At 35.8% G+C, this 14,581-nt stretch overlaps 1 protein-coding gene across 1 annotated transcript in view; it reads left to right on the top strand.

Annotated features, from left to right (window-relative positions):
* LOC149173758 (putative inactive purple acid phosphatase 24) overlaps nt 1-14,581 on the top strand; it is a 399,682-nt gene that overhangs the window by 264,257 nt on the left and 120,844 nt on the right. The window lies entirely within an intron of this gene.

Consider the following 14,581-nt stretch of genomic DNA (forward strand, 5'->3'; position numbering starts at 1 on the left):
CATGAATAAAGACACTTGCCATTTGAAACCATCATTGATAATAATAGAAGGTGTGCAGTCATTTTCATCACTATATTTGATTTTTCGAACATCTCTACTTATTTTCAATTGCTTGATCACTTAGTTAACAATTTGTTCTTCACAAAGATTGAAGGTTGTTCTATGTAGTTGTACATAGTATAAATGGTTAACTGTCAATAGAAAAAACACACATATGGTTTGGGTGTAAGTTCATAAGATTGAGTAGGGTATAATGATTTGTTTTCCCTATGGGAAAGTCAGAATTCCCCAATGGAACTCACAAAAGGTTCTAATAAAACTGCTTTATTGGTTGCATACACAATGAACAAAAGCCAAAACAGTTGTGCATAATACAGAGTACACAGTTTTTGAACTAGAGAAAAACCCTCATGGGTAATATCATCTCAAAATTGTTATTGGAATTTAATGATTATTACATACAAGCTCCAAGTTTCACCTATGTTGAGAAATGTAACTAGTGTCGGTCTTCATAATTAAATAATGATGTAAATTATAATGTAATCAAAAGAACAATAAATTTTTATTGTAAAAGAAAATTTGCTTATTAAAGCATGGGTTTCATGCTTGGGTCATTTGTCAATAGAAGGGTCTGCCATTTGTAATAGACACCTGTGATAGTAAGAATTGGCTATGCATTCATTTTCCAATTTTGCTCGAGTTCTTGTCCAGTTAGTTACCAAATTATTCCTCACTAAAATTGAAGGATGTTACATATAGATATAAATAGTGTAAATGGTTAAGCACCAATGGAGAAAATGCACAAATATTGTTTTGATATAAGGTCATAAGATTTAACTTAGTATAAAAGGTTGAAAATAAAAGTTGTGAGGATTGAAAAGGATGTCTTTTTACCTGTCTAACCAATGTAATGGATATCAAGTATAGGCTTGTGAAATCCATATTATGTGGTCTCTAATCAAAGGCTAGTTAAATCAACATTTGTTTCAAGTAAAAGGGACATGAATAAAGACACTTGCCATTTGAAACCATCATTGATAATAATAGAAGGTGTGCAGTCATTTTCATCACTATATTTGATTTTTCGAACATCTCTACTTATTTTCAATTTCTTGATCACTTAGTTAACAATTTGTTCTTCACAAATATTGAAGGTTGTTCTATGTAGTTATACATAGTATAAATGGTTAACTATCAATAGAAAAAACACACATATGGTTTGGGTGTAAGTTCATAAGATTGAGTAGGGTATAATGATTTGTTTTCCCTATGGGAAAGTCAGAATTCCCCAGTGGAACTCACAAAAGGTTCTAGTAAAACTGCTTTATTGGTTGCATACACAATGAACAAAAGCCAAAACAGTTGTGCATAATACAGAGTACACAGTTTTTGAACTAGAGAAAAACCCTCATGGGTAATATCATCTCAAAATTGTTATTGGAATTTAATGATTATTACATACAAGCTCTAAGTTTCACCCATGTTGAGAAATGTAACTAGTGTCGGTGTTCATAATTAAATAATAATGTAAATTGCAATGTATTTATCAAAACAAAAATAAATTTTTATTGTAAATTAAAATTTGCTTATTAAAGCATGGGTTTCATGCTTGGGTCATTTGTCAATAGAAGGGTCTGCCTTTCATAATAGCCACCTGTGATAGTAAGAATTGGCCATGCATTCATTTTCCAATTTTGCTCGAGTTCTTGACCAGTTAGTTACCAAATTATTCCTCACTAAGATTGAAGGATGTTACATATAGATATAAATAGTGTAAATGGTTAAGTACCAACGGAGAAAATGCACAAATATTGTTTTGATATAAGGTCATAAGATTTAACTTAGTATAAAAGGTTGAAAATAAAAGTTGTGAGGATTAAAAAGGATGTCTTTTTACCTGTCTAACCAATGTAATGGATATCAAGTATAGGCTTGTGAAATCCATATTATGTGGTCTCTAATCAAAGGCTAGTTAAATCAACATTTGTTTCAAGTAAAAGGGACATGAATAAAGACACTTGCCATTTGAAACCATCATTGATAATAATAGAAGGTGTGCAGTCATTTTCATCACTATATTTGATTTTTCGAACATCTCTACTTATTTTCAATTTCTTGATCACTTAGTTAACAATTTGTTCTTCACAAATATTGAAGGTTGTTCTATGTAGTTATAGATAGTATAAATGGTTAACTGTCAATAGAAAAAACACACATATGGTTTGGGTGTAAGTTCATAAGATTGAGTAGGGTATAATGATTTGTTTTCCCTATGGGAAAATCAGAACTCCCCATTGAAACTCACAAAAGGTTCTAATAAAACTGCTTTATTGGTTGCATACACAATGAACAAAAGCCAAAACAGTTGTGTATAATACAGAGTACACAGTTTTTGAACTAGAGAAAAACCCTCATGGGTAATATCATCTCAAAATTGTTATTGGAATTTAATGATTATTACATACAAGCTCTAAGTTTCACCTATGTTGAGAAATGTAACTAGTGTCGGTCTTCATAATTAAATAATGATGTAAATTGTAATGTATTTATCAAAAGAAAAATCAAATTTTAATGTAAAAGAAAATTTCCTTATTAAAGCATGGGTTTAATGCTTGGGTCATTTGTCAATAGAAGGGTCTGCCATTTGTAATAGCCACCTGTGATAGTAAGAATTGGCTATGCATTCATTTTCCAATTTTGCCCGAGTTCTTGACCAGTTAGTTACCAAATTATTCCTCACTAACATTGAAGGATGTTACATATAGATATAAATAGTGTAAATGGTTAAGCACCAATGGAGAAAATGCACAAATATTGTTTTGATATAAGGTCATAAGATTTAACTTAGTATAAAAGGTTGAAAATAAAAGTTGTGAGGATTAAAAAGGATGTCCTTTTACCTGTCTAACCAATGTAATGGATATCAAGTATAGGCTTGTGAAATCCATATTATGTGGTCTCTAATCAAAGGCTAGTTAAATCAACATTTGTTTCAAGTAAAAGGGACATGAATAAAGACACTTGCCATTTGAAACCATCATTGATAATAATAGAAGGTGTGCAGTCATTTTCATCACTATATTTGATTTTTCGAACATCTCTACTTATTTCAATTTCTTGATCACTTAGTTAACACTTTGTTCTTCACAAAGATTGAAGGTTGTTCTATGTAGTTATACATAGTATAAATGGTTAACTGTCAATAGAAAAAACACGCATATGGTTTGGGTGTAAGTTCATAAGATTGACTAGGGTATAGTGATTTGTTTTCCCTATGGGAAAGTCAGAATTCCCCAATGGAACTCACAAAAGGTTCTAATAAAACTGCTTTATTGGTTGCATACACAATGAACAAAAGCCAAAACAGTTGTGCATAATACAGAGTACACAGTTTTTGAACCAGAGAAAAACCCTCATGGGTAATAATATAATATCATCTCAAAATTGTTATTGGAATTTAATGATTATTACATACAAGCTCTAAGTTTCACCTATGTTGAGAAATGTAACTAGTGTCGGACTTCATAATTAAATAATGATGTAAATTGTACTGTATTTATCAAAAGAAAAATATTGTAAAAGAAAATTTGCTTATTAAAGCATGGGTTTCATGCTTGGGTCATTTCTCAATAGGTCAAGCCTCCATTGAAGGCTTCTAGGATTGAGTCATAAGTACACGCCATTGTCATCATGGTCTAGAACCTTATTGTGCGTTGTATATCAAAGAAACAAAATAATTTTTATGAAAATGAGTCATCTTATCCTTATCCGTCAAGTCGGCTAGCCAAGCATTCAGGTCGGCCTCATGAATAGATTGAAACAACCATAAATACCCTGCATTCGACATATTGAAGAAGTGTGTCATCAAATCAATTCTCTCTGCAACTACAAAGAGAGGAGAAATGTGGATTACTTAGAAGGAGAGAAAGGCAAGCAAAGGAGATTAGAAGTCTAGAAAGGATCAAAAGTTGTCATATTCTGCCATACGTGGAAGTAGATTGATATTTCGTTGTAGGGTCTGTTGTCGCACAAAATGTCTAGGCACCGCAACAATGACTCAGATCAGGGGATGTCACACTGATCCCCAATCTCTCCATTTGAGTCGTTTCCAAATAATAGACTAAGGGGGGTAGACCCTATGGAAATGGAATGAGGGAAGATTAGTTGGAAACCAACCAATCTGGGAGACAGTTAATCAACCAATACTTGTTTTAGATTGTGCAAGATTTTGAAGGATTCAATTAGATTTGAGAAAAATGATACCAGTGCCTTGTGGAGTCAACTATCTTGTGAAGAAAATAAAGGCCAAGGATGGGAAACTGCTGCTGAATGATTTGACTACCTTGTATGCAAATGCAAAACTTAAAGCTATGTGAAATGCAGGGACTTGGATAATTCTAGTTAAATGTATGTTTTAAGTTTGATCCCTTAATGTTTCTGTCGACCAAGGTATGCTTGGAAGTAAAATTTTAATATGCAAGAACTAACTTAGTATGCAAATGCAAAGTGAAATGATGTGATTGCGGTAAAAAAGGGCCTAAAGTTATTTATGAAATATGTCTTGAGTGTTTTTTAACTTAAGGATCAGAAAAATTATCTTAATGTGAAAGCAAATACTTATACCAGCAATGTAAAATGTAAAATATGCACAAGTAATTACTGGAATATACAATATGAAACCAATATAAAACGCTAGAAATAAAACACTTTAAATTCAGAAATCTATTTGCACGAGGTGCTCAATCAAAGATCATTAGATGCATAAGTAAAACTAGATTAGTCCTACTTGCATGAGCATGTAAAAACAAATGTACTTCAGAAATTAAACTAAGTGCTTAAAATTCAGATTACATCAATAAAATATCAGTCTAGTAATCTGCTCTTAAAACAAATGTCAATGCCAGCAATATATTTTAAACCAGCGGTCCTATTACCATGCAATATTCAGATTTTTTCTATGTATAACAACAAAAACTTCAAATGACAAACTGCTAACTAATAATTCAAAAAATTTCCGAGTTTTACTATTTTTGATCTAGTGATGTATTTGATCTAAAAAACTCAGAAATAAATTACTGAAAAGCAGTGAAACAATGTTCAAAAATTTGTCAATTAGCATGCAAAAGGTTACTGAAGATAACTTCTATTTCTGAAATGTACAACAGTCAAAGATGTAAATTAAATTTGTTGCTAAACTTCAGTTAATTGAAAATCTATGCCAGTGTTAGCCTTGCTTTCAATCAGATAAATGAAATGAGGAAAGGTTTAGAAGATGTGCACCAGTCAGCCCTTAGGGGCTTGAAGACACCTGGAGACAAGCTGCCCAAGTCACTGAAGATCTTCAACTCAGAATTTTTTTGAGAATTTTTTGTTAAAAATTTGTTAAAATATTTTGGGAAAGTTTTAGGAAAAATTAGTGGAAAAATTTTGGTGGAGGAAGGGAGGCTTGAGGGTGCAATGCCTAGAGGATGAAAATGAGGGGAGAGGGGAGGTCGTAAGTCTGAAAGGGAAGGCTGAGAAGAAAGGGAGTCGAAGGGAGATGGCTGAGAGGAGGAAGGAAAACCGAGAAGCGGATGAGGGAGGCTGAGAAAAGGAATGTCGAGATGGAGAAGAAGGGGGGCCGAAAAAGGGAGACCAAGAAGGAGCTTGAGATGGCCAGCACAGGGCCTCCGGGCCCTAATTTTTTTTTCCCACAATCCTCTTGAAACTTCTCTTCCACCTGCAAACAAAATGGAGATTCCCTCCGGGACCTAGATTTGTCTCTAGAATCCATAAAAATCACCCGCAATCTTCAGATTTGTTTTTGCACAGACAAAAGATAAAAAACCCTAAATCATGTATATACAAAAATATGAAATACCCAAAACCCCAATGAATTAAAAAATTTGATATTTACAAATCAACAAAAATATTCTACAGATCTGCAGATCAAAGCCCTCTATTAGCCAGATGTAAACAATTTTGCACAAGTTTGTAAATAAACTGGAAATTTTAAAGAGGCATAAGCCAAGAAAAACCCTGCAAGTAAAATATTTTATAAAATGACTTCAGAAATTAAAAATAGTGGGCTCTTTAGATTCTGTAAATTGAGAGTCAGTTGGTCCAGCTGAGGACTTCCCCAAACGCCCAAATCTTGAATGATAACTTCTGCACACTTAGATCTTATTGTTAGATTAATAGAGATTCAAAAATGATCATAAAATCATCAAGAAATAGAGATACCTGTTACTTCTATCAAATCAAAATGATATTTTAAAAACCCAGAAATTTGTGCAAGATACTTGTACATAGATCAATCCTCAAAGGCTATTATCCAACAAATACAAATAAAAACAGAAGAGTATTAAGAACAATATTACCACATAAATCTGAAAGAGGAACACCACGGTCTGAAACCCCAAAGTCTTTGCATTTTATTAACCAAAAAAAGTTACAAGAGCTTTCTTAGAGCAAGTACACGATTCAGAAATCAGATCCAAAAAATGGAGAGAGACCTCTAATTTATAGATAAATTCTCCAACGGCTAGCTGGCTTGATCCCCGTCAAAGCAATCTCAACCGTTGATGAAGATCAAATGATCTTTTAATCATTATCCTTGAAATAAAGTTACTTTTTGGGGAAATTCGAATTTCACTTTTAAATAACTCAAAAATGATTATTTCGGGTTAATTGCCTCAATTTTTTTTGAGTTGATTACCTCAAAAATTTGACTTTGACTTAACTACTATGGCCCAAGGGTCCAAAATATATTGAAATTTTCAATATTCCTTTGGCTGAGGATCTCCAAAAATTAAAAACTTTGAAACCCACGAATTTTAAATGTTGGAGTATTTAATTTTTCCTAGGACCTAAATTAATTAAATTTCTGGCTTTAGCATTTTAATTTATTTTAGCCAACAAATTTAATTAATTAACACATGAGGGGATTACATTTCTAACCCATGAAGGGGGAACACATGTTCGTTATAGATCCTCATCAATTACCCATTTCCGCAACACAAAATATGATCTAGTAGACTAAGTGACTTGTAATAAAATAATCTAATCAAATAGCTAGAATTATTCCCAAATCATTTTTACAGAGACTCGATAAATAACACTAGAACTCATTTAAGATCATGGCGACAAAATCCACATTAGCTTTGGGGTGAGGTTGGAAGGAAAAAAACTTTGTCGATCATCCGTGTTTAGAAACACACATGAATCAGAGAGATGAAAAGCCTCCTAGGATGGAAATCATCTTTAGAAAAATATACCTAGGTTGTTACATACATTTGTCTTACTAAGATCATTTACATTACAAAATGCATAATGGGTTTACAAAACTCCAGCGTACATATGGATGATAATGATGAATCTGTGGATCATCTGAGTGCTCGGACATGATGGAAATCCATGCGTGAAAAAATGTACAACTATGGGGCAGTTGACATGGAGTGGTCAACATTTGGCTCTACTTAGGGACATGTTGCTTCATTGAAGGAATGTGAGAATCCAGAATCTACACCCAAAAAAAACAAAGAATGACATAAGTAGCATCCATCCAAATATAATCCAAAAATTATCATATAACATTAAGCACATAAAAACAGAAGCTCTTCATTTTTTAACTATTCTACTAACATGAAAATATAAATTTAATCTAACTACAAAGTGAAAATGCTGAAATAACAGGGTGTAAGATTAGAGATACAATACAAAGGATGCCTTGTGGCATTAGATGTGTTCAATATAGTGCATATTGAGCATTTGCCTGCTTTCAGGCTAATTTGTGGGCTGTTTTTCGGATATTCCCTATCCAATCCTGCATACGGTAGGACTTTGTCTTATCTGAAAATCGAGCTGCTCGTGGCCTTCAGATGCATCAAACCGCTTCCTTATTCTTTTTCTTTTTCATTTCAGGCTTTTCTTCGTGGCAGGTTGTATCGTTGATGGCATGGAACATTTTGCTTGAGAACTTTCAGACGAAGTATTTAAGATATTTGTGACATGCCTCTCTTCATTCTGCATCTGTTCTGTGATAAATGATGGATCAGTTTCACAAGTGTTATGAGTTATAACTTGATCCTTTTCAATTTCTTCTCTGATCATGTCATCCTCAGCTAAATCTTCGTTAATGGGGCCAGCCACTTTCTCAGGATATTCACAACAAGATGAGACTTGCTTTAATGGATTGGGAGAGTTATGATCTGTTGAAAGCTCCTTGATTTTCTGCCATCTATCATCTGGATCAGACTGAAACTTCTATACCTGTGATTTCCTTTCTTCCAACCTCTTATGTATGGAACTCATTTCTCTGGCATGCCTTACTATTAATTTCGCTTGATTGAGCTCAATTTTCACGAATCTGTCTTGCAGAGTGATATGATTGGCCTCCATAGTTTTCATTTCCTGAGTGTGCTTTGCTTCCATTGCAATCATATGATTCTGAATAATGGACATCTGATTAGAATGATTAACTTCCATTATCTTTAATCTGTTTTCGATGGTATCCATTTCTTCCATATTTATAACACATGGTGCTTGTTTTTTCTCTATGGCCAATAATCTATTCTAAAGAGATATTTGACCAACTTCCATGTCCTTTATAATTTTATCATTCTTCGCTTTCACGCCCATGAAGCAATTTTGCATATAGTTTATCTCTTTGTTATGATTTGCTTGCATGGTAGCTAACTGATTGTTGTGATTAAACTCCATGATGACCATTTCTTCATCATGTCTTTCTACCATGGCAGTAATTTGATTGGAGTTATTGAATTCCATGATCGCTATCTTTTCCTCGAAGGCTAATGACTTGTTTTGTATAGAATCAATTTCCTTGGCATGATCAACTGTTAATCTTGCTTGGTTAAGTTCCATATCTTTAATAAGTTGAGCTTGATTAATCTCTGTATTCTTGATTACTTGAGCCAGATTTAACTGAATGTCTTTAACCATCTGAATCAATTCCTTAACAAGATGCTTATCGTTGTCAACACTGATTTGACAACTTGTTTCTGCTTCTCCACTATCATGGATTTGTCTTGCAATGGTACAAGTGAATTCATCATGAAAATTATCTTGAAATCTTCTGTTGATAGTTGAGTTCTTTACAAGATCACTTCACTATTTTGCATAGTACTGGGGGCAAAAGACGAGTCACCCTGCTTCATATATTTATCCTTAAAAGCATTGATGATGTATTGTAAAGAAGCGAAAGAATCCTTGGGACAATTACGAAACCAACCCATAGCATCACCTTCTAAGGAAAAGGAAAAGAGACGTATCTTAACATTTTCATGATTATATTGTGAAGGAAGACAATATCTGGTTATTAGATGAGTAACCGTGCAAAGATGCTTTCCAGTAGTGGTTGAATCACCACCCAAGAACAAAGGCAATTTATGAATGGCCTCTTTCGGCATATCATGAAGAGCATCATCCATGATGACCTGCTTAAAGGGGGGAAATGGAATAGCCAAATGGATGGTAGAGAGATAGATCTTTGCTCAAGCAAATAAAAAAGATCCACAAGAAGCGAGCTTTTAGCAAAAATTCTTGAAAGAAATGAAAGAAATGGAGTCGCCACTTGAGCATGAATCTAGCTTTCAGATTCCAAAGGTAGAAACCAAAAGGCCAGTCGAGAGAAGTAGATGGATATCAGGGAGTAACCCAAACAGGAAATCAACCGAAATGTTCAGGTGCTAAAGGTGCAGATGAAAGGATTAGTGAGATGACAAAAGATACGATGATGAAAAAATGAAGAGATGAAATGGCGCCGGGAAATGTGGCATTGATGGGACAAAAAATGATAAGAGATTGAAAAAATGAATGAGATGAATGTCGAAAGCCAAGGTCCAATAAATTGGTCCCCGACAACAACACCAAGAAATGTTGGCGTCGCTGGCTTGCATGAAAGATAGAAAGATAAAAGAAAAAAAGAAAAAATAATGTCGTGAATCTGGCAACAAGATAAACACTATGCCTGGGTAACAACACCAAAAATGTTGTGCCACTTTGATGTTGATTTTGGGTAGCATCGAATGTGATCTAGCTCCGAAATTTTGTGGCGGGGCTAGAACACATGAGGTCTCTAGAACCCATAAATCGTTTGGAGAAATTCCACCCGGATGAAGAGTTATTAAAATAATTAATATTTTTAATGGGTTCCTAAGTTTGAACTTAGGAAAATAAAATATTAATGTGTATTAATAAGAATATGGGTGAGAATGTCCTAAGCGACGACAATCAAGTCTGTTTTAATCTTAGCTGTTGATTAGGGACTTAATTTTGGCCGTTGATTCATCAATCGGAAAATTATAAGAGAAGGCTTGAGGCTCAGTTGGAGAGACACCAAGAGATCAAAGAGTTCAATTTTTCTGGGGCATGGTTTGCTGAGAAAGTCGAGATAAGTGATATGAGTTGCAGTGAGAGGGGCAGTTAGCAGAGGGACTTCAGTCCAAGGCCAAGGATACATAGCAGAGAGGCAGAGCAGCAGCAGGAGAGACAACGTAGCTCTAGAGAGGGTGACGTAGAAGCTAGAGGGGCTGACGCAGTTCCTTAAAGGCAACTGGGTTTTTCTGTGGGGCACAGAGAGCAACAATTCAACATATCGACTTCTGAGCAAGGGAGGCTTACTGGGAGGGTGACGCAGCTCCTAGAGGAGGTGATGCAGTTCTAGCGCAGAGCTTGGAGCAGCCATCGTTGCATAGTACTAGGAACAACAATTGTCATTTGTGGGGCTTGATCATCTAGTTGCTGGATTGCCAAAATATCCGTCTCCGGATAGAGGTACTTCTGCTAGGTTTATTTTTTATTGGGTGAGCTAGATTTGGCACCCTATTTGTATTCAAAAATCTTTTTAATAATACAAACCCTCTATATGTTGCACCGGTTTTCCCGAATTGGGTTTTTCCGGGGATGATTGTCTAAAAATAATGGTGTCCCTTATGTGATTGTCTCAGTTTATTTCAGTTCATGATCTGTATGCATGTGTAGGTTGCAATAGTGTTTTTCATCGCTGTTTAAGTAATTAAATAACTTGTTGAATGTAATGAACAAGTAGGAGATGATAAACCAGTGATTGCAGTAGGATTTCTGATGTGTAGATTCAAAAATTCTCACATGGTATCAAAGGATTGCAGATCATAGGAGACTGAACACACCAGTCGAGAAATCTAGAGAATTTGCTGCAGAGAAGCAGTTGTCCTGAGTGACAACATTGTTTCAGAGGCAGAGGAGCAGCTGCAGGAGTGACATAGAGCCAGAGGAGTGACACTGAGGCTCACGCAGTGCCTGCATTAGCATTTCGAGCCTGCAGAGGATGACATAGAGCCAGAGAGGAGCCCACGCAGTGACTATGTCAGCTCTTTGGGCTAGCATAGAGCCTGAAAGGTTTGAATTGGCCAGTTGCCGGGGCTAGAGGAGCAAAGAAAATATGATTTGAGAACTGGTGGGATGCTGTTTCTGTTGGTGCATAATAGTGTCTGCGGAGACAGAGCCGAGGTAGAGGGAGTCACTGCCTTGACAAATTTCTAGCCAAAGAAATCTAGATTCGGGTTGTAGCAGCGAAGGAGGATTGTAGAGGAAGTGATTCGACAGTTGGCAGGAGGATTTCTGTGAAGGAAATTAGGACTCAGAGGGAGTCTAGAGGAGCTTGTTCCCTAGAGGGTTTCTTGCATCAAAGAAATCCAGATCCAAGTCTTGCTAGATTGACAACAGGAGAGGGAGAAGAGAACCAATCCTATATTTTGAGCAGAGATGGCAATTAATGGATTGAGGGATCATGACAGATTGGATGGAGCATCCAATTTTGTCACCTGGAAGGCCAGGATCCTAGAAATCCTAGACAAACATCACATCAAGGACTATGCCTTGAAGGTAGTTGCTGAGCCGGTTGACGCTGATCCTTTGAAGAAGTACGAGGAGGCCCAGGCTAAGGCCAAGTGTATGATTCTAGATGGGGTCAAATATCATGTAGTACCACACATTGCTGAGAAGAACACAACACGAGAGATGTGGGAGGCACTGACCTCATTGTATCAGGGATCTTCCGTCCAATGGAACATGTTATTAGAAAATCAACTGAGACAGTAACAGATGCAGAAGGGAGAAGAGATCAATCCCTTCCTTCTCAGGTTGCAAGGGATTCACGACTCGTTGACTTCCGTGGGGTCTACACCATATCCTGAGTCCATGGTTAGCACTGCCCTGAATACAGTCACCGAGGACTAGGAGACCTTTGTCCAAAGTATCTTGGGCATAGCAACTCTTCCCAGTTGGGAGGAGATGTGGGCAACTCTTCAACAAGAAGAGCTCAGGAGGATGACTGTGGAAATTTCTAAATCTGACACATCAGAAATCCCTACTGCATTATCTAGTTTATTATCTCCTACTTGTTATTTCCATTAACAAGTTATTTATAAATATAAATACTGAAATAAACACAAATGAAACCTTCTTACATATACAGATCAACAACTTAAATAACTGAGACAAACACACAAGGGACACCGTTCTTTTTGGACAATCGTCCCTAGAAAAACCCAATGCGAGAAAACCGGTGCAACATATTTGAGGGTTTTATTCTTATGCAATTTCTGAATACGACTAGGGTGCCAGAAATGGCTCACCCTTCAGACATTTTCCTTGGTAGAAGTACCTCTCCTCGGAGACAGATATTCCAGCTGATCAACAATCGGATGATTGATCCCACAACAACTTCGACAGTTCCTTAGCTGGACAGTGAAAGCTACTCCAAGCTTCTCTTTGGAACTGCATCACCCTTGGGAGCTGTAGATATGGTCGAGTGCATCCAACAAATAAAGAATTCTCTTGAGACCAGGGACTGTGTCACCCTCTTCTGCTCTGCGTCTGCCTCTTAGCTCTCATTCTGCCCCACAAAAGTTCCTCAACGCTGCATCTTCAACCCAACGTCAGCTCTGCTAGCCTTTGTTGCCTCTGCTCAACCTCTTGGCCCTCTGCATCAGCCTCTTAGCCCTCTGCATCTTTTGCGCTGGCATCCTGAACCTCTGCGTCAGTCCTGGTAGCCTCTGCGTCAACCTTCCTAGGCTCTGCGCTGTCTCTCTGGCACTTTCTTTGCCTCTTTGATATGTATTCTCGGCCTTCTGCCGAACTGCTCCTCGCTGCAACAGATCACTAACTCGATTTCTCAGCAAACCCTGCCCCAGAAAATCAAATTGACTAATCAACTTGGTGTGTCTCCAACTGACCCTCAAGCCTCCTCTTATACTTTTCCTGTTGTCGATTCAACGGTCGAGATTAAGTCCCTAATCAACGACCAAGATTAGATCTGGCTTGATCCTCGTTATTTAGAACTTTCTCACCCATGTTATATTAATACACATTAATATTTTAATTTTCCTAAGTTTAGAGTTAGGAACCCTGTTGTCGCACAGATTGTCTAGGCAGCGCGACAATGCTCAGACCAGGGGCTGTCACCCTTATCCCCGATCTCTCCATTTAAGCTGTCTCCCGAGGCTAAGGGGGGTAGACCCTATGGGATAAAGGAAGACCAACTGTGGACCAGTTGGGTTGGGAGACACAACAAGGCAATTTAGCACCTGATTGATTTTAGAAATTAATGTACCAGTGCCTTATGGAGTTAATGATTAAATGATTATTTATTAAATGTCGCAGAAATATGAGCCTTGTAAAACAATCATTTATCATCAAATATCCCAAGTAAAGATTAATTTTACCAAATGCGATATAATCAATAAATGCACAACTACTCCAGCAATTAAAATTCAAAAGATTAAATGCTTTAAATCACCATGCAATTTTAAATGCTAATCAGTTAACACTTTCATATAGCTAATCTTCAAATAAACATTTAAGCATGTTTAACTATATAAAAATGATAAATATTAATCCCGCATCAAAATTTTAGCCTTAGCGGAAAAGATACACCCAAATTGTAAATATGACCAATCCTTGAGCCAAGACTAAATCTGACAAAATATTTCAATTTTTTTTTTTATTTAATTTATTTATTTATTTTTTATATATTTTTAATGGTTAAAATCAAAATCATAAAATAAAATTCTAAAATGAGAACAAACCAAAAAAAAAAACTAAGAAAAACTTTTTATGATTTTTATATTTTTTAATTAAATGAAAAACTAAATAAAATAACTCAAAATCTTAAGTATTAATCTGATCTAAATCTAAACCAAATTTAAATCTAATCTCAATCTGAAATCATATACTATACAAAAATTAAAATCCCTGACCGTATGTATATAAAAAAGTGAAATTTATAAAATCTAAATTTTAAATAAACAAAACTCAAATCTAGATCAGAATTCAAAGCATAACCTATACAACAAAACCTAAGATCTAAATTAAAAAAAAAATCTAAGCTAAATAGCAATCAATGAAATTTAACTAACTTACTATGGAATGAAATTTATGCTAACCCTAACCGTATAACATAAAAAAAAAATTCAAAATTGTGTTGTGCGTATGTGTGCAGGTGACGGCGGAGAAGAAATACGCAGGTGGAAAGTGAGATGGCGGCATAGTGAATGGGGTTGCGGGTTAGTGGACGGCGGGCGTGAAGACTGCGTGCAGCGTG

The sequence above is a fragment of the Pinus tabuliformis genome, chromosome 4_2 (genome assembly GCF_031772625.1).
Source record: "Pinus tabuliformis cultivar Carrire ecotype Pingquan chromosome 4_2, CPIR1, whole genome shotgun sequence".
Lineage (NCBI taxonomy): Eukaryota > Viridiplantae > Streptophyta > Pinopsida > Pinales > Pinaceae > Pinus > Pinus tabuliformis.